Source organism: Equus przewalskii, chromosome 24 (genome assembly GCF_037783145.1).
Source record: "Equus przewalskii isolate Varuska chromosome 24, EquPr2, whole genome shotgun sequence".
Taxonomy (NCBI): Eukaryota; Metazoa; Chordata; class Mammalia; order Perissodactyla; family Equidae; genus Equus; species Equus przewalskii.
Window position 1 is genome coordinate 17321005 of NC_091854.1, and position 19507 is coordinate 17340511.

The 19507-nt window shown below is 39.5% G+C and overlaps 1 protein-coding gene and 1 long non-coding RNA gene across 11 annotated transcripts in view; one reads left to right on the forward strand and one right to left on the reverse strand.

Moving 5' to 3' along the window:
* The window catches only part of ADGRL2 (adhesion G protein-coupled receptor L2), a 594788-nt gene extending 592620 nt beyond the window's left edge, over positions 1-2168 (reverse strand). For 4 of the 10 annotated variants that reach the window (XM_070592502.1, XM_070592494.1, XM_070592476.1 and 1 more), the window contains exon 1: positions 1761-2155. The gene's annotated coding sequence lies outside the window, so the exon portion shown is untranslated. Of the gene's footprint in view, positions 1-1760 lie in introns of all 10 variants that reach the window. The other 6 variants (XM_070592496.1, XM_070592478.1, XM_070592504.1 and 3 more) reach the window with 4 other exon arrangements.
* LOC139079166 (uncharacterized) overlaps positions 1-19507 on the forward strand; it is a 69164-nt gene that overhangs the window by 2663 nt on the left and 46994 nt on the right. Inside the window, exon 2 of the long non-coding RNA XR_011532518.1 lies at positions 8059-8205. This is a non-coding gene — a long non-coding RNA (uncharacterized lncRNA). The remainder of the gene's footprint in view (positions 1-8058; positions 8206-19507) is intronic.

The following is a 19507-nucleotide window of genomic DNA, read 5'->3' on the forward strand; positions in this document are numbered from 1 at the left end:
GAAGAAGATATTCATGGGCAACTACATGATTCGAATAGATAAATTCAATTAGCCCATCCTGGGAAGCCTCAGTTTACTTTACCACTCAGTATTTCAAAGAGTTTTCAAGAAATTCTAATTACTGCATAAGAAATAAGTCAAATTCCTCTTCTCTCACTGTGAAGGGCTTTTATTACCCACTGCTATAAAACATATATCTTTTTTTTTCCTGTTGCTATCCTAGCAGAGTAGCCTGCATACCAATAGGATCACTAAAATGCCACGAAGCAGAACATATTTATCTGTTAAATTCTACGTACAGTAACCTAACAAATGCCGGAGACAGAAAGATTGCCCTCTGCACAGTAATACTTGTGTAGATGTCTTCTTTATGCTAACAATGACAGGGCTTCATGCCTTGTACGGTACTCAAAAATCAGGGTGCATTTTTTTTCCAATGGAAGACTCTGTATCAAAAAGAAAAAGAACTGCACATTTTGGGCACTGAGATATTTTATGAGGATAATAAATTTTTTCCTTCGAACTCCACTAACTACAAGTATCTACCTAGAAGATGAAATCTAAGATTTATGTCATCAGAACTATTCAATATACCAGAGGATCATTTTTTCTTCTTTTCAAGACTGTCAACTTTGTTTATTGTTTATATTCAATTTCCTACTACACAAAGGTTAAATAGTCTTATCATACCCACACGCCAAACTTTCTTAGAAAAATAAGGTAATAAATGCAAAATTATATTAATAAGGAGTGCTTTCAAAGACATTACATTTATTAAAATCTAAATTGTAACTGGAATATTATAATTATATTTGTACTAATCAAAAAGATTTTTGAGTCTGTAATTTTATGACATTTACAATGTTTTAAAATTGAAATGACTGAGGAATGATTAAAATATTATTACAAGTAACTTCAAGGAAGCACATATGAAGTAATGTAAACCCAGGAATTGCCTTCATAAATCAGCATGTACATCGTCAAATCTGTTAGCCTCTTATATGCATCTTTAATCCAAACATAACCATTTGGCTATTGAAATCAGTCTTAAAAAATGATATCAAACAGTATTATGCAAACATAAGCCTTCTTTTCAGCCTTGCCACGTTAAACTTTTTCATAACACAATTTCAGTCTCAAAACAATAAATAATAGCCTGTATAATGACAGCAACCGAATGCTAACTAATTGTAATACTTCTGCATAGCCCAGTAACAATTTACGAATTGTGAAAAATAAATCTATTTGACAGGCCTGTTAGCAATAAGGCCTCGGCTTCTGGCTTTGCAGCAGAATGAAGTAAAATCTATCCTTTCCTTGCTGTTGTTAAAAACATTTCAACAGTTAGTTCTTTTTCACAGAAAATGCTGCAGGAAGGTTGCAGGTTAAAAAAAAATTCTTAACACGGCTGAATTTTACACTTGGCTATCATTGGCCAGGATACATGATAAGTTAAAGCATACTGAGATTATTTTTTTTAAGAGGGGAAACTTAATAGAAGATTGCATTTCTAGATTAGAGAGTGGACACTATAATCTTTCTGGCATTTAAAACTGAAGCTGACTGCAGGGAAAATAAACATTACAATACCGGCACGTCAACAATTGTACCTATACCGTTAAGTAACAAAAGCGTGAGGCACCTGGAGTCACAGCATTTGTGCCTAATGCCAGCAACAATATAAAGCATTCAAGTGACATTTGATAATAAGCAGACAGTGGAGGCATTACACACGTCTTTAGAAGAATCAGACTTCCTACCTTGAAAAGACAGATGGAGGTAAGTTCCTTTATAAAAAAAAGTTGTAAGGAAAGCCAGGCAGCAGTTGCAGTAAATTGAGTCCTTTCAGGCACTGTATACATACAGCAGTTCTGCAATAAGGGGAAAAATATAATGGGAGGAGCGGCTGTGAGCGAGTGACCTCCTCAAGCTGAGTCCTCTCTGTGAACCAAGCACTGAAAGCCACTGCTCCTGATTTGCATGGATTATCTCCACTTGAACAGATACAGAGCAGATACATTTAAATTGAGCTGGCACAATGGCAAAAAGATGGAAGAGTGAATGAATGAGGGACAGCGCAAGAGAGGGAGAGAGAAAGAGAAACAGACACGAGATCGGAGAGCGTGGATAAGCTGCTTCTTTGCAGAACGGTGTCTCAGAAGAGCTACAGCTCCCTCTTCATGTCACAGTTGTAAGATAAGAAATGTTGTCATTAAGAACTGGCTAATCACAGGGAAAAATATACTGAGATTAGCTGATGCTCCATCTGATCTAATTTTTATAAACAATTTGTGACTTTCTGTTTTGTCATCAGGATTTGAGATAGCATGTTGAAAATCTTTTATTAGTAGCCAGGTAAACAAGTTTGCATAAAACTCTGAGTTTTGAATGAGCTTTGAGTTGATGGCATATATATCAGTGAGGGAATTTTTTTAAGTAGAATATTTATTTTGAAAGACAATTAATTGTTGCTAACTTTTAAAGGGCTAGTGGTATATACTGTAATGTAAAAAGAACATAATATTTGAATATTTGTTAATGATTAATTATCTGAAAGGACCCAAATGTACAACTGAAGGGAGTTCTTTTTTTATCTCTTTAAGTCACTAATTCTTTTTTTTTCCTTATTGTCTCTTGCTGGCATTTCAGAATAGAAGAAATCCCTCTTTCTATATAATGCAGATGTATCTTTAAATATGCAATTATTCTTTGCTTTTCCATTTAACATCTTCAGAGCTTATATATTTGTATTCTCATTTTAAAAATGAGAAAGAAGAGAGTGGGGATATGATTGTAACTCTTGCAAACAGTCACTCAATAAGTCCATGGCAGATCTTGGAAGGAAAGAATAACCCTCATTTAAGAAGTTAACGTGAAGCCTGCCTTCTCTTTGTGCAAAGGTGTCTGCAGATGCCCAAGCAGCCAGGCAATTAGGTCAATTCAAAGGAGAAATCAGTCAAATCAGCTGGTTGATTGAATTGATCATAGCCTTGGGGAAGCCAGCATTAACTTGGTGTGAACCAAATGACATCAGTAACTATGTTTCAACAAATGACCTGAAAATCTCAACATAAACATGTGAGCAACATTTGCAGAGAGTAGTAAGGAGACTAGTCAGATTTTTGCTGCTGTTGGAAATCCACATCCTGTCAGGAAAGATAAAGAATTTAAACACGCTGTACTTACAGGAACTCTGACTTGATGGACAGAAGTGATACTTTAAAGGAAATCTCAAGGAAAATGCCAACATACATCTCTATGAGATTTAGTGAAGATCTGGAATTTCCGAAGTGTGCAGACTTAGTGACTAACAGTGTTTAGGACGCGATTGCTTGAAAGTAAAAGGTGAAGCTGACAGTTATTTTATGTCTCTGACATCCAAGAGTCTGATTGCTTACTGAGTGGATGGGTGAGTTCCCAGGTTTTTTTTTTTTTAGGAATATTAGCCCTGAGCTAACTACTGCCAGTCCTCCTCTTTTTGCTGAGGAAGACTGGCCCTGAGCTAACATCCGTGCCCATCTTCCTCTACTTTATACGTGGGACGCCTACCACAGCATGGCTTTTGCCAAGCAGTGCCATGTCCGGACCCAGGATCCGAACTGGCGAACTCCATGCCGCCAAGAAGCAGAACATGTGCACTTAACCGCTGGGCCACCAGGCTGGCCCCGTTCCCAGGTTTTCGGTATTCGTTTGGACACAGCTTGTACACCGGTGGGAGTGGGAATATTATTGAGGTGTTTTTTTTTAAGATTGGCTCTGAGCTAACATATGTTGCCGATCTTCATCTTCTTTTTTTCTTTCTCCTGAAAGTCCCTCAGTACATAGTTGTATATCTTAGTCGTAGGTTTCTCTAGCTCCTCTACGTGGGACGCCACCTCAGCATGGCTCCAGGAGCAGTGCTAGGTCCATGACCAGGATCTGAAACCCTGGGCTGCCGAAGCAGAGCATGCGAACTTAACCACTTAGCCACGGGGCTGGCCCCTGTTGAGGTCTTAATATTACTTTTCAGGTTGTAAACTCTTTGAAATCAGGGACCCTATAATAGCCTTTAAAATATCTCCCCAAATATTTTGAAAATGTCCTTTACATATTTTTTAGATGTTTCATAAGTTCTTTTTTGTAGAAAAGATATTGGAAATAAAGGCAAAGCATTTATATTCTCTATACCAGTTGTTTAATGTAAAAATTTGATTCAGAAATTATAATGTCTTCTGTATTCTCATGAAATAAAAGGAAATAAGATAAATATCTGAGTGTCTTGCCATATATAGGATTGTGATAACAGTACCAGTAATGCTGGATTGTATACTGATGTGGAAGCTTAATTAGGCACCCCCTTCCCTATACCAGGGAGTCCCTTCCAGAAAGTATGTTTAGGATTTGAGTCACAACTCTGGGCACCGGTGTTGACTAAAACAATGACCAGCTTTGTGACCATGGGCAAGTTACTTAACTTGTTTGTAAAATGAGGATAAGAAAACGACCTTTATTGTATGGTTGGTGTAAGGAAGAAAGGAGAAAGCTTAGTATAGTGACAGCGTAAACACGTAATCAATGTAAGATATTGTTATAATTATTATAAATCTCTTTCTGTTGAACTGATTGCCTCTATGAACTGGGAAGTGCTATTACAGTGTTTATTGAATGTAGAAAAAAAAAAAGATGACTTCTTTGTCCTTGGCTTTTACTGGCCATTTTCATGAGGTGGGCTCCTTTCTGGTCCTTGACAACCAGAAGGACTGGTGTCTCTACCTTTGTATAAAAGACAGAAATAGAAATACTATTCTCAGGAGAGCTGGAGAGTGGGGTAGCAGCAGAACCAACCTTCTGTATAGGAATAGGAAATGGCTTGTGTGGCACAATGTGAAGGGCACCCAGAAGCTCCCAGTCCAGAAATATCTTCCCATCTGTCCCCTCCTATTTCCTGAAATGCCACCATTAGGGGTTCATTTCTACTTTTTACTGGCTTCCTATTCTCTTTTTCAATGCGCATACTACTGGCAGAATTAACACATTAACAATTTTGCTTTCCTCTAGTAACTAGCTGAAGATCAGCAATGCCAAGGAAAGCTGATTTCAATGAAGGAGCAGAGAAAGCTCATTTGGTATATAAAAGAGTGTGAGGACGAAGTCCTAGCAAGGATGGTGCTATCCCTCTGCTTGTGTGCACTTGGATCTGCCAGTATGTGCGGGGTCCTGCAGCAGGTGCTCAGAGAACCGCATGAAGTGTGGGCTCCTGGTGCACTGGGACGAGGAACATTCCTTTGTTCAACAAAATGCATTGAGTATTTTGTTAGCAAAAACCTGGACTACATATTTGAAAATGCATCATCCTTGCTCTCATTTCTAATGGAGATGATGGAACCAGACATGTAAACAGATCGATTCTAACATTGGACATCTATATAAAGGGAAAGAATATAGAGGAAAGAAGGCCAGGCAGGTGGAGGACGGTTGGGGTGATTAAGAAGGACTTTACAGGGGCCAGCCCAGTGGTGCAGCAGTTAAGTTCCCACGTTCTGCTTCACTGGCCCAGGGTTCACTGGTTTGGATCCCAGGTGCAGACTTAGGCATTGCTTGTCAAGCCATGCTGTGGCAGACATCCCACATATAAAGTAGAGGAAGATGGGCATGGATGTTAGCTCAGGGCCAGTCTTCTTCAGCAAAAAGAGGAGGATTGGCAGCAGATGTTAGCTCAGCGCTAATCTTCCTCAAAAAAAAAAAAAAAAAAAAGAGGGAAGGCCTTTACAAACGGGGTGATGCTTGATGTGGCTCTGGAAGGCAGAGTGGGAGCAGTTCAGGTAAGTAAGGGGTGAAGGAGGAGAAGGCTGCAGGTGTGTTCCAGATCGAGCGAACACGGGTGCAGAGGAAAGGCAGCATGAGAGACAATCAGCTGGGACGATCAATCAAGTCTGCTCAGAGCCCAGAGTAGAAGGATGAGTGGGAAATGGAGAGATGTGACTGGAATGTGAGGGAAGAATTGAGGAGCAGGTTCCAGAAAGGAGGCACTGGGCACAAGCACAGGAGATCCTTTGTACCTCCGTGCATTAGCCATGGACCTGCGTCCGTCCTCTGCCTCTGTACAACTTGTGCATGTGTTCATCTGGACTCCCCAGCCCTGAGAACACAGACGTAGGACAACGTTTAAATGACAAGGAGTGCCGTCCGCACTGAGACAAGGGGATGTATTGCCAATTAGATTAGAGATTTCAGTCTTTAGGGAGTTGAAATATTCCAAGATTGTTTGTGAAGGTCTTCCACTCCATTCCCTAACCTAAAGTGCTGCATGGCATATTCATATATGAATTAAATTAATTGTGTCTGGAGACTTTGGGATAGAGCAAATCAGGGTGGGAATCACTGCGGGAGCCCTGGAACGCATTTAGCGTTTAAAGAATACAGCACTTTGAAATCCTTAGTGAGACAGATTACTAGCATTAACGCCATTAATTCTAATGATGGTTAATAATTGGAAAATCACATTTATAAAAACAATAACGATAACAGAGTCAAACCAGATAGCAAACTTCCCAACTCTAATATAAAATGCTGTATTATAAGTTTCCCCTTCTCTTGTATTGCTTGAATCTTAGTTATTTTGACGTATTTATCCAGAAAATATTGAAGTTTCTATACTTAATCCAAGAATGACAAATTGCTTCTTGTAAATATTACACTTACAGTAAAATCCACTGTAAGATAAATGATTATATAGACATTGGATCCAGTAGTGGGAAATATATTTGAATTCTAATAAGGACTGGTTCAAGCTTAAAAACAATTAATAACTGTCAATTTCCCATAAACACAATGACAAGTAAAACCTCCAAAAAGGGCACCCAAACCACAAATGATTAAAAAATTATGCTGATTAACAGAATGACTGAATACATTAGGATTCTTTTAAATTATCTTTGATTACGTCCTTCTTCTCCACTACCCACCCAATGGAGGTGGAAACAGCACAGTTTAGTTCCACATTCAGCTCTTTCTAAAATATTTTGAAACTGCTTAAACTTCCCTGGCAGCCAGTGAGGTGTGCCATTTGGATCTCCTTTCAGGAAAAAGCTTGTGGTTCTGCAGCAAGGAGGGGAGTGAGCCGAAAGTCTCCATCTAACAGCGCCTTCACATTTACCTACTCAGGTAGCCCTTTGACAATGACTGAACATATTGGGACTTGGAAGGCTATCTGTTTCTGCCCAGAGCAGGACTCCTCAGAGGCTTTCCCTGACCAATACGGTCTCTTCCATCATTTGATTTTCATAGGCTTCGGTCTTTGATGAAACACTTAGACCTCTAACTCCTCTCCGTGTTTGCTTCCTAGCAGACACAGGTTTCTAACAGTTAACAATATCTACTTGATGTGGAAACAACTTTTCTTTCTTCTTTCTTGTTCCCTTCCTTCGATGTCCAAAGAACTGAGCTTTTACTCTTCACATATCCATAGGACCCCCAGATAGCTCCTCACTATATTTCTGCTTCCCAGATATTCTTGCTCTTGGAACAATTAAAAGATTCTTTGGAGAGTTAAAGGTTCTCTAGGAGTAGCTCTCTCTGAATTGCTTCTCAGATTACTAGTTTGTTTCCACACCTCTGTTATACTGAGTACAAAACATAGGCACACTACCAAATACAGTATTGAAAAGTCCAATAGACTTATTAGACCAACTGTAACAGACAGACAAGCAGCACAAACAGCGCGTTGACATACATAGATCAATAAGGCCCTGGAAGATGTTCGGCTTCAGTGCCAAAAGAAGTTCACGTTAAGGAGGGTTTGAAAGATGTAAGAGAGTCTAAAAGGAGTGTAAATTCTTCATGGTATGTGGCATAACAGAAAAATGGATGGAGCTTTAGGAATGAAATCATTAGTGAAAATGATTGGGCACACAGATTTTAAATTCAGTGCTTCTATCTATCACTAAGGCTCTTATATATTTCCACTGCAAAAAGGATAACTTGCTGCTATTCCATTTGTAAAACACTGGAAGTTTCCCAGACAATGGCGTTGCTTAACAATCAAGGTGTTTCACCAGTCATGAATCCTTTGCATTTTAGATTCTAAGGCAACATCAGCAAGGAAGAAAAGAATCCTTTTGAAAAACTTTGTTTGCATGCCTAAAGAGACCCAGGTGACTGAGGCAAAAAAGAACTCTGAACCTTAAAGAAAAATGGGTCTACATAATGACTATTGCAACTCAAGAGGTAAGTATCTTGTTAACTTGTATATACAGATACAGCTATTCCAAAAAAACTAAAATAATTCATTGTTCTAGGTTAATATAAAGCAAATGAGTATCTAGCTCCCTTAAAAATTATGCCAAATATTTATGTTGAAAAAAACAATGCTTATTTTGGCCATTTCTTACATATGCCCACATTAATTCAGATCTTTGAGTTGAAGCAATAATTTACCCCACTTGAAAATACAGGTTATAGATACTGATTGTATGAATATTCTGATGTAGAACTCAGGCGAATAGAGGCCGACCAAGCAATCATGACATTTGCAGGCTGAGCTGTATTTTAGTTTGTCTACCAATCGATTCTCTCATTCATTCTTTCAGCCATTCATTTCTTTACCAAATACATATTCAGTGTTTACCATCTGGAGATACAATAGAAAACAGAGAGAGATTTGTTTCTCTGCTTGTGGGATAGCCAGCAGGGAAGAGAGACACCGAAATAAGCAGCTATATTAAATGATACTATAGATTGCAGAAATTGCTACAATACTCAGTAACTTCCTATAAATAGGTGGAGTCTATTTACTTATCCCTTAATTCTAGATTGGTTTTATGACTTGTTTTGGCCAAAAGAATTTGATGGAAGTGAAATTGTGCCAGTTCGGAACCTAGACTTTAAGGGACCTTGAAGCTTCAGCTCTCACCCTTTTGGAACCCTTTGACTGCTCTGTAAACAAGTTCAGGCCAGCCTGTGGAGGATGAAAGACTCCATGGAGAGAGAGCCCCAGTCATCTCGGCCATCTCACTTGAGGCATTATGAATCAGCCAGGCCCTGCCGACCCACTAGCTAATTGCAGATACATGAGCAAGTCCAGCCAAGATCAGTGGTCCCTGGCCCAGACCAGGAGAGCGGCCAAGCTAAGTCATTTGTCAATTTGCAAAACCATGAGCTAAATACATGCTTTTTGTTTTAAGTTACTAAATTTTAGGGTGTTTTGAGCAAGCAAGTTAAGACTAATGACAAAAAAAGCTATGACAGGGATAAGCTTAGGGTGTAGCGTATAGAGATATGTTGACCCAATCTATCAAAGTTAGGGAAGGCTGCCAGAAGGAAACAACATCCAACCTGAGACCTGATGAAGGAGGAGTAGCAGCCAGTCAGTGACCTTGACCCTGGCAATGTAATGCAAAAGCTGTATAGGAAAAGAAGCATTTCTATGATATACATCAAAGGTAACTCACAGATATGTAGGCCCCAAACCTTGGATTCACCCATAATTCTACTCTTTCTTCTACATCTCATATAAAATCTGTAAATTCTGTCATCTCTTTAAAACATATCTAGAATCCAACCATTTCTCATCACCTCCATTACTACTGTTCAGGTGCAGGCCACATACTCATCTGAATTATTGCTTTGTACCCTATAGTCTCTTGGGTTCTGCTGTACAGGCATCCTGCTTTCCGACAGTCTATTTTCATCACAGGAACCAGAATGAACTTATTAAATACAAGTCAGATCTTGCCACTCTTCTACTCAAAACTCTCCATAATAGGTTGAATGGTGGCCCCCTAAAAGATATGTCCACCTCCTAACCTCTGGGACCTGTAAATGTGAGTTTATTTGGAAAAAAGGGTCTTTGCAGATGTCATTAAGTTAAAGATCTCAAGATGAGATCATGCTGGATTATTTGGACGGGCTCTAAATCCAATAAGAAATGTCCTCACAAGAGACGGAAGAGAAGGCACATTGACACAGAAGAGAAGGCCATGTGAACAGGAAGGCAGAGATGAGAGTGATGTAGCCCCAAGCTAAGAAGTGCCTGGAGCCACCAAAAGCAGGAAGAGACAAGAAAGAATCTCTCGCAGCATGTTTGGAGGTAGCGTGTTGCTACCAACACCTTGATTTTGGACTTTTGACCTCCAGAACTGAAAGACAAGAAATATCTGTTGTTTTAAACCACTTAGTTTGTGGTAATTTGTAAAGACAGGCCTAGGAAATGACTATACTCCCAGTGGCGTCTTATCTCATTCAGAGTGAAACATAACTGCCAAAGTCCTTACATTGAACTACAAGGTCCTACCTGGACTCCCTTCCCCCTTCTCCTGACCCCTGTGACATCATATCCTCCACAGTCTCCCTCACTCTCTCCACTTGAGCCTCTCTGGTCTTCTCACTCTTCCTCCAAGACATAAGGCATGCACCCTCGTCAGGGTCTTTGCATTCCCTCTTCCCTCTGCCTATTGTGCCCCTCCCCCAGATATCCTACCTGCCTACTCTTTCAGGATTTTCCTTAAGTGTCTCATGTGGTAAAGACTTCCCTGATCACTCTATTAAACTTCCACCCACTGCCCAACACCCCCATCCCCAGCCCACAGTCCTCCTTCCTTGCCTTACTTCTCTCTACAGCACTTAGCATGCTCTGGCCTAATATACACTGTACTTACTCACTTGTTTGTTAACTTTCTTCCCAGATAGAAAGTGAGCTCCATGAGGGAGAGATTTTTGACTTTTCCTCATTGCTTTATGCCCAGCATCTGGGAGAGATAGCCAGTAAATAATTGTTCAATTTGATAAATGATATGTTTATAATTTGAGGAAAGTATTTACATGGGAATCTGGGAACTCCCTACTTGTGCTGCTTCTGAGGAAGGTTTCCAAGTCTCTCTAGAATTCCCATGAGCTGTTGTGTAGAATCCATGTGGTTGCTAATTCTCTGGAGTTAAAGAACGTAGATGCTCTAATTTCACAGGACAATGACACTATTCTGTTACGGCAAGAAGATCACATACAATTTGTACTTTGAAGCCCCCTGGTTTTCACTTGTCACTTTATATTTGACTTCATACTAGGCTCCAGAACTCTAAGTGAAATAGTAATGAGGGAATAGCAGTAGTGTTAGCAACAGGTAATGCAAGCTGAAATTGAGGAGGTGAAAGAAGGTTTGAAGGCAACAGGATCAAAAGGTGACGCGCATGTAAAGAGGTCCTGGGATGAGGGACAGAGAACATGTGTCCTTTGCTGATTTTCTTTGATGTGATTTCAAAGAATTTAGGGCATATTTTTACAGACTGGTAACTTCTAAGCATCGATTACATATATGCTATGTTGTACAAACACACACAGAGTTTGCACTAATCTTGTCAGTTCATGCTTCCTACATGGGGGACTAGGAACTTAAATGTCAACATCAAATGCATTTGTCAATTAAAATTTTATGGGTCTATGTATATATATATATCAGTATTTCTTTCTGCAAAATGTATGACAATATAAAAAAGTATCACAAGAATTCTTTTGCACCCTCCTTAGTCATCAGAGGGGGAAAAGTGGATAAAACAGAAAGCTCCAGAAGCTTCTGTCACCATATCTGTGTTATCTGGCTTCAATAATTTTACTTTCTTTATGTAACTCCAGAGATGTTTGCGTAGCCAAAAAGTAAGACAACACTTCTATCCTTTGAAAAGCAGCAGGAGAGATGAAATGAAAACATAAGCAATCAGCAGGCACATAAACGAGAGGTTGTATTCCAAAATGGAATTAGTCCTACTAAACTGATGTCTAACACAGTCAAGGAGTTAACAATGTTGTGGTATTTTAATTAGGGTTGGAGTTCGGGTTTGATTCAGATAGAAATCCTCAACTGCTTATCCCCGGCATACCAGGACTGCCCAAACATCTTGGTCTGCAAAAATTAGCTGGGAATGGCGCCCAAACAGGATTTCTGAAAAGATTTTTGGGACTTTCTTCTTTTTCTAAGCCTTGACATTCTGCAAGGATTGCAAGAACAGTTTTTTTTTTTTTTTTTTAATGTTTTGGCTAGAAGCTGGGAGTGAAATAACAAAAGAAAGATGTTTATGGGTACTTGCAATGAAAAGTTACCTATACTACCTCATATATTAAAACAAAGTTTGAGTGGAATTGTCCTTCTTTTATTATTTTCCTCAAGACACAAACAGTAGAGAAGCCGACTTAACTATATACTTCATCTTTTTTTCTTAAAGATTGGCACCGGAGCTAACAACTGTTGCAATCTTTTTCTTTTTTTTTTCTGCTTTTTCTCCCCAAATCCCCCCAGTACATAGTTGTATATTTCAGTTGTGGGTCCTGCTAGTTGTGGTATGTGGGACGCCGCCTCAACATGACCTGATGAGTGGTGCCATGTCCATGCCCAGGATCGGAACGGGCAAAATCCTGGGCTGCCAAAGTGGAGCACGTGAACTTCACCACTCAGCCACGGGGCTGGCCCCTCTGCTTCATTTTGATGACAGAAGATAATAAATGGATATGTATTTAAATAAAAGTTCTAGGAAATCTAGAATTTGGTCATATATGGGAATATAAGAAATCTAGTGGTCAATGGGAGTTAAAAAACATGTAGCATTTGAAAATATCCTGCAATATTGTTTCTTAGTGCTTTTCAGTAAAAAGAGGGTGGATAGGATGTTACCTCTTCCATTCTTCAAATCTGGTAGAAAGTAGTCAGGGGAGGAAATTTTTAGATTTATAAGTAAAATAACTTGGAAATATATGCAAATTGGTTACAAAATGCAAATTCAAAGAAAAGTGATCAAAAAAGAGAGCAGTGTATTTCATTCATTCAATAAAAACTTATTGAGCCCTTTCATGTAGAGGATACAGTGGGCAAGGGAAACATTAAACGACTAAAGAAGAGCCATCCATCTGTCTGTCTATCTATCTATGTGTCTATCTGTCATCTATCATCATAATCCATCTAATTACAGGCTGAAATATGTTTTATGAAGGATGCAAATTAGGTACTATGATATAAATGATTGGGGGACCAGAAAGTGTTACAGAGAATGGTCAAGGAAGATTTCGGATTTAAGAAGAAAACAGAGGAGTAAGACAAAGTCACCAGATGAGGGATGGGGAGAAGAACATTGCAGGGAGGGGAAAAATGTTTGACGTGCTTAAGAACAAAAAGACAGCTGGAGCTGGAACTTAGAGTGAGGGAGAGAGTGACAGGAAGTGTTATTGAAGAGGTAAGAAAGCCAGAGGATTCTGGGACTCAAAGCCTTGGTAAGGAATCTGACTTTATTCTATGTATAATATGAAGACTTCTGAGGAGTTTGCATGTTGCCTCAGGGTGGGGCAGGGTAAGGTGGAGTGACCTCATCTAGTTTCCATTTTGAGATCATCCTTGGCTGCTATAGAGATCGTCTTGGAGCAAGGCACCAGTGGAAGTGGGGAAACCAAGAAGGATGTCATGGCCATTTTAAAGGTGGAGTGTGAGGGTGGCATGGACTAGGGTGGTAGTAATGGAAATAAACAGGGACAGATGGATCCAAAATACCACCTGGTGGTAGAAAAATAAAAGGATTTGGTGATAGGGATGAAGAGAAAGAAAGACTCAAGAAAGATTTCTAAGTTTCTGGCTTTAGCAGAGGGTAGACAGCCATGTCACTCACTGTCAGAGATGGCGAGGATTAGATGCAGAACTAGATTGGAAGGAAATGAAGAATTTTGAACATTATGTTTGAGAGACCCATGATACCTCCAAATGGAGATGTACAGAATGTAGGCTGTCAGACACAGCAATCAGGGGCTCAGAGCAGAGGCCTGGTCTAGAGATGTCAGGGGGAAAATGTGATTGTGATTAAGTATGTCCCCTGCTTAAACACCCTCAGTGGATTCCCTCTAGCATTGCTATAGCATGCACTTCAAGGTCTTTAAGACGTTCTCGAAGCCTTTCTACAACCTTTATAACCTTATAGGATTTGTGATATGTGAAATTATTTTTTCTTGAATTCTAGTATGAGTTAAAATGTAAAATGACAAGTGAAAAGTGAGGTGCTCAATTCTGTATGTGATCTTCCTTCAGCCAGATAGTGTCCTCTGTGTATTCATACTGTATTTTTACCTCAGTAAGAACACTTAATAGACTGCATCACTATTTATCTAGTTATAGTTCTGTCTACACTGCTAGAACATGCATTCATCAAGGCTAAAATAGTTCTTATTAATCTCATTATAACCAAGGCCTAATATCCAGGGCCCAGAGTGCTCAACACATAGTATATGCTTAATAAATCTAACTGGTAATGCATATTAAGCAGAGCAAAGAAGAATTAAATTCACTTGGGAAATTTTATAGACTGTATAAGTTCAGTTCTGCAGTATTGTTGAGCCAGTGCTGGGAATTCCATAAGAGGGTAAACTAAATGCCAAAGTATGGTGTGTTTGATCTTCCATGCAATGTTAAATTGAGGTGTCCAGTAGGTCCTGTGCTTGGTAGTAAGAGTTCTGAACTCCCCTGCTGTGCTTGGTACCCAAGGAAGCAGCTAAAGGGAGAGGATGTTGTAAGAAAAAGAAACCTGAAGTCCTTTTCTCTCCCTAATTTTTCTCTTACACATGCCATTACTGGAACAAATGAATACTGTTTTCTTTCCACTTCTAAACACACTTAGGCTGCTTATTGGAGGTTTCTTTCCCTCTTCGAGTCTGTCTTGGAAGTGAATTTTCAACTGATTTCATTTCCATAGCAATAAGTTTTGGAGCCAGGGAGTACATTTTATGATGCAGTGTGGCTGGCCTCCTCATTCCCTTAAGATGAACTTGTGTAGGCATGAGTCTTGTTCCAGTTTTGCCTGATTCTTCTTCGGAAGAAATTAAAAGCATCTCTAGAACTAGCTGGGACTCTAACTGGCAACAAGCTGAAGACCTCTGGTGTATTTAGTTTCTTTTTTCGTTTTTTGCAGAGAAAGATTCGTTCTGAGCTAACATCTGTTGCCAAGCTTCCTCTCTCTTTTTTTTGCCCTCCCCAAAGCCCCAGTACATCATTATATACCCTAGTTGTGAGTTCTTCTAGTTCTTCTATGTGAGCTGCTGCCATAGCATGGCAACTGACAGTTGTGTGGTTCAGTTCCACAGCTGGGAAATGAACCAGGGCCACTGAAGCAGTGAGAGTGCTGAACCTAAACCTCTAGGCCATCAGGCTGGCACATCAGCCTGGTGTATCCAGTTTATTAAGCCTAAACTATTCTGAAGGTCACAGTAAGTCCCAGAAGACTCAGAAATTTTACAAGTGCTGTATAATTCAGAATGTGAACGTGGCAATGTCTGAGGAGACCTGTGCATCAAAAGAAAAAATGAAACATGGAGGGTAGCAGCTTGAGCTTATGTCTTAAGAGTGTGTTCCTATTGTGTTGTGAAAGGCAGAAATTGTAAGAGTCCAGAATAAGGGTTACAAACTCAAGTGTCTTCAGGGACCAAGAAGGTAAAGTGAATGAGTGAAGCAGGCCTAGTTTTTGACAATAGAGCAAGCACAGCGAACCACAGCCAATTGAATAGTGCGTGCCCTGCTCCACCTCAAAGCATACACTGTAATTAAGAAAACAAAACATGAGAGAGTGAGCCTTTAGGAATATGTTTTTCCTCTGCTAGAATCCAGCAACATCCTCCCCTCTCTCCCAGTGTAGACTGCAACGCCCTTCTATTGCCTGTGAGGTCTGACTTGACCTGGGACTTCTCTGACCATGCCTCTCATCACCGTCTTCTGTTTCCAGAGATTCCAGACCCCAGCCCTCCTCTCTGGTCCTTGAATGCAACCAGCATGTCCCAGTCTCAGGCCCGGTCTCAGGCCCAGTCTCATGCCTTTGTCCATGTCGTATCCTCTGCCTGGTGCAATCTTCCTCCAAGCCGAACATGCACTCCATCAGCTTGGCAGGTGTCCACTCAGATGGCGCCTTGTTATCCATGCTGTGCCTGATGGCATGACAGCACTCTGCCGCCATCACTCTCTTGCCCTCTTATTCTCTCTTATCATTATAATATTTATCACAAGCAGGCATTTTACTATTTCTGAAAACATTGGCAGTGAATATGCAGTATTGCTTTGGTAGACTCATCTTCTTAAATGTGTATGTGTATTTGTGTATGTATGTATGTGTAAATGTGTATTTCTTAAATGTATATATATGTATACACACACACACATTTTACCAGCATACCTTGATTTTATCTTCATTAGACACTTCAATATATGTCTACACTGAAGGACCTGGACTTTGTAGGGTTTTAATTACCACACAATTTTATTCTTCTCCTCAGTTTCTCTTTAAACACATTCTTGAATTATTTTTTCCAGTACCAATATGAACTCTTGGGTATATCTCCTTACATTCCAGGTCACTATTTTTAAATAACATGTAATCTTGTCCCCAGTCTTAAAATCTCGTTCAGTTTATAATCAAAGTCTCATTCTCTGCTCTAATTTTAAACTTCTCAACCATCAGTTTGGGCCTGACTCAGCTGAGTGAACTGCAGTGAAGAGGGTCGCAGCCAGTGTCTTCACTCTTTCCCCATTTTAATATTCCATGTCACTCCTGCTCTTCCCCAAGTCAGAGTGAGGTAAGAGTGATTGACGTAACATTTGAAGGTGCCACTGTAAACTGGAAGAGGTGTCCTCTGGATGTGGTAGATACCCAAATAGTGACTATTTCTTTTAAGGAGAATTTTTGAGGATTCTTCAGAAGTCTTCCCGCTAGGGATCTCCTGCTGGACTATTCTTTAGCTCTGACCGAATGCCTAAAAATCACTCATCGGCTTCTGCATTCAGCGGCACAGCTCCATTTTCTTCTTGGATTTCCCTTTATATCCTTCTCAAATTGACTCAAGACCAACTACCCTCTGTGGGTCTAATCGGCCCAGAGGAAAGTTTCCTTATTCTTGCCCTCCCCCACCTTCTTTGGCGGCAGAGGCGCCATCTCCCTCTGAAGGTACTGCTCCTCCTCCTGCTCTGCTAAGCCAGCCTCTTCCCTTTAGACTTCGCACGCCTTACTCTCAAACTCCAGGAGACAAACGTCAGAAATTTTGAATAGCTATTGAGAAGTTCTTCCATTTGATACCATATACAACTACATTCAAAAAAGTCTTTTTTCCATCAATCTCATCACTGACTTATATATATACCCTCAAGGTATAGTTGCTAAACTAGTTTCACATCCTTTTAACATGACATACCTAGATGTTTTGGCATCTGTTGATCTTAGCTTTGGAATCTTGGACAAAACTCTAAGGAAAAAGCGAATGTCATACTTAACATTCCACTACACAGACATCCAATGTATAATCCATGTATTATATTTGCATCACATTAAAAAGGTACGCTTTTTTTTTTTTTTTTGGTGTAGCGAAAGCTCTACAACTCAAAGAAATGCAAAATGGATCATTAATCCTTAAAAATATATATTTAAGTAAATTTTATTTATATAAATGCAATGTATAGATTTAACAGATATTTAACATGAAGAAAGATCAATGGCAGTATCTGCTAATAAATTTGAAATTCCATTGTAGTGAGGGCATTATTCTAAGGGAAAAATATGGTGGAATGAGTTTAAAGCAATTGAGACAAGATTATCAGCAAATCTTCTCAACAATTTGCCTGTAATGACACAGAATTTGTGAACAATATCAAAGAGAATAAAGAAGTCTTTACATTTTTGCAATAAATAACTTTTTCTTCCCTCCTCCCTTTGAAAACAAAGAAAAACAATTTTAGGGAGAATGATAGTGAAGCATTTTGAAAGTAATGGAAAATGCTAAGGAGCTATTTCTGTGTCTCATTATACATCTTAAATTGCTGTTCCAGTATCCTAGATTTGCTTAAACGGTTAACTACTGGCAAACATAGCAGTAGTCGACTCAGAAAAAGAAACGCTGCTTGTACTGTCTGCCTGTGGAACTTGGAACAAACAAATGCTGATGGACTCCCAGACAATATGGAGGCCCTGTCCAGATTGAGCCACATGACCAGTGATGGTGCCTTTGTGGAATCTTGCCTTTGAACCATTGAAACATGAATCGACCCAATTTGGCAATGGAGTTCTAACTCCAACCCTCAAACGAAGCCTGGGAAAATAAAAGCTAGGACTCTCAAACACACAAATAATGTCAGCTGGAAAAGAATACAGAAGATTTGTCCCCTTTGATTGTTGCTCCAACATAAGAAAGCAATATTCTTCAGAAATTTGGGGCTATCTGAATCAGCCAGGCATTCTTCATCTTTTCCAATTTTATTTAGACTTTGAGAAGAGAAGGTTGGGTATAAATCCCCAATGTCTCATCCTTAGAGTAACAGCTGAACTAGTTGCTGAACTCTGGGGAAAGGGACTGGCTCTGCGATCCTCACATCAGGGTTTTGTTTATGGGATTGGAACTTTATAACGGGCTGAAGCCATTTTCGACCTGCACTTGGACCAAATTTAAAATCTCACAATATGAAAGTGATTCTAGAGGGAAGAAAAAAGCACAAGTATATTCACATGTCATGTAGATTATTAAGAAAAAATAAATGTCTTTTCTGATTTGGTCTTGGGTATTCCTTATAAATTGGAAAGTAGAAAATTGTTGAAAAAATAAAAATTTCACATTTACTCAAAGTACCTAGTTACATATTCTGTATTCAGAAAAACACACGATGCTAAAGTCAAATATCTGAAATCAAAGTGAACTATGAAACATTGAAGCAAATATATGAAGAAATGAAGACATATTATCTTTGCTGTGATTATCTCAATCGCGCTAACCCAAGTATTGTGTACTGTACATCAATCTAGAGACACAGTGGGGGTTCATGAGAACTTGAGGACAGAGATCAATGAACATTTACACCTGTGGGAACTGCGGCTCAGAAGCTATCAGGAGAGAAGGCCACTATCTCAGGGTTAAATAGCAGGGTCATTTCTGCTTCTATCTGCCTTATCTTTCTCTCTCTTTTTCTCCAGCCCGTTCACATAGATTCCCAGTTCTTTAGCTGAATAGTCAAGAGGAGACCAACAGAATTAACCTTTAGTTCTGTCTTTATTTTGCACCTATGTGATATGAGGAAATTAGTTAATCTCTCCAAATTTCAGATTTTTCATCAATTATATAGGGACCAAAACAGCATCTATTAATAAGCTTAATAGTGACACAAAGTTTAAAATAGATGGTGGATGATGACTATTCAGCATAGTGTCTGGTGTAGTGAGTATTCAACATCTGCTAGCTATTGTTACTTTTTCTTTTCTACTGCTAATGTTTGACCTGTAACAGCTTACCCAGCCTTAGAGATTACATAATTTGTTGTTGTTCTTGTTGTTGTTGAGGAAGCTTGGCCTTGAGCTAACATCTATTGCCAATCTTCCTCTTTTTGCTTGAGGAAGATTGTCCATGAGCTAACATCTGTGGCAATCTTCCTCTGTTTTATGTGGGACTCTGCCACAGCATGGCTTGATGAGCAGAGTGTAAGTCTGTGGCCAGGACTGGAACCTGCAAACCCCAGGCAGCCAAAGTGGTGTGTGAACTTAATCAC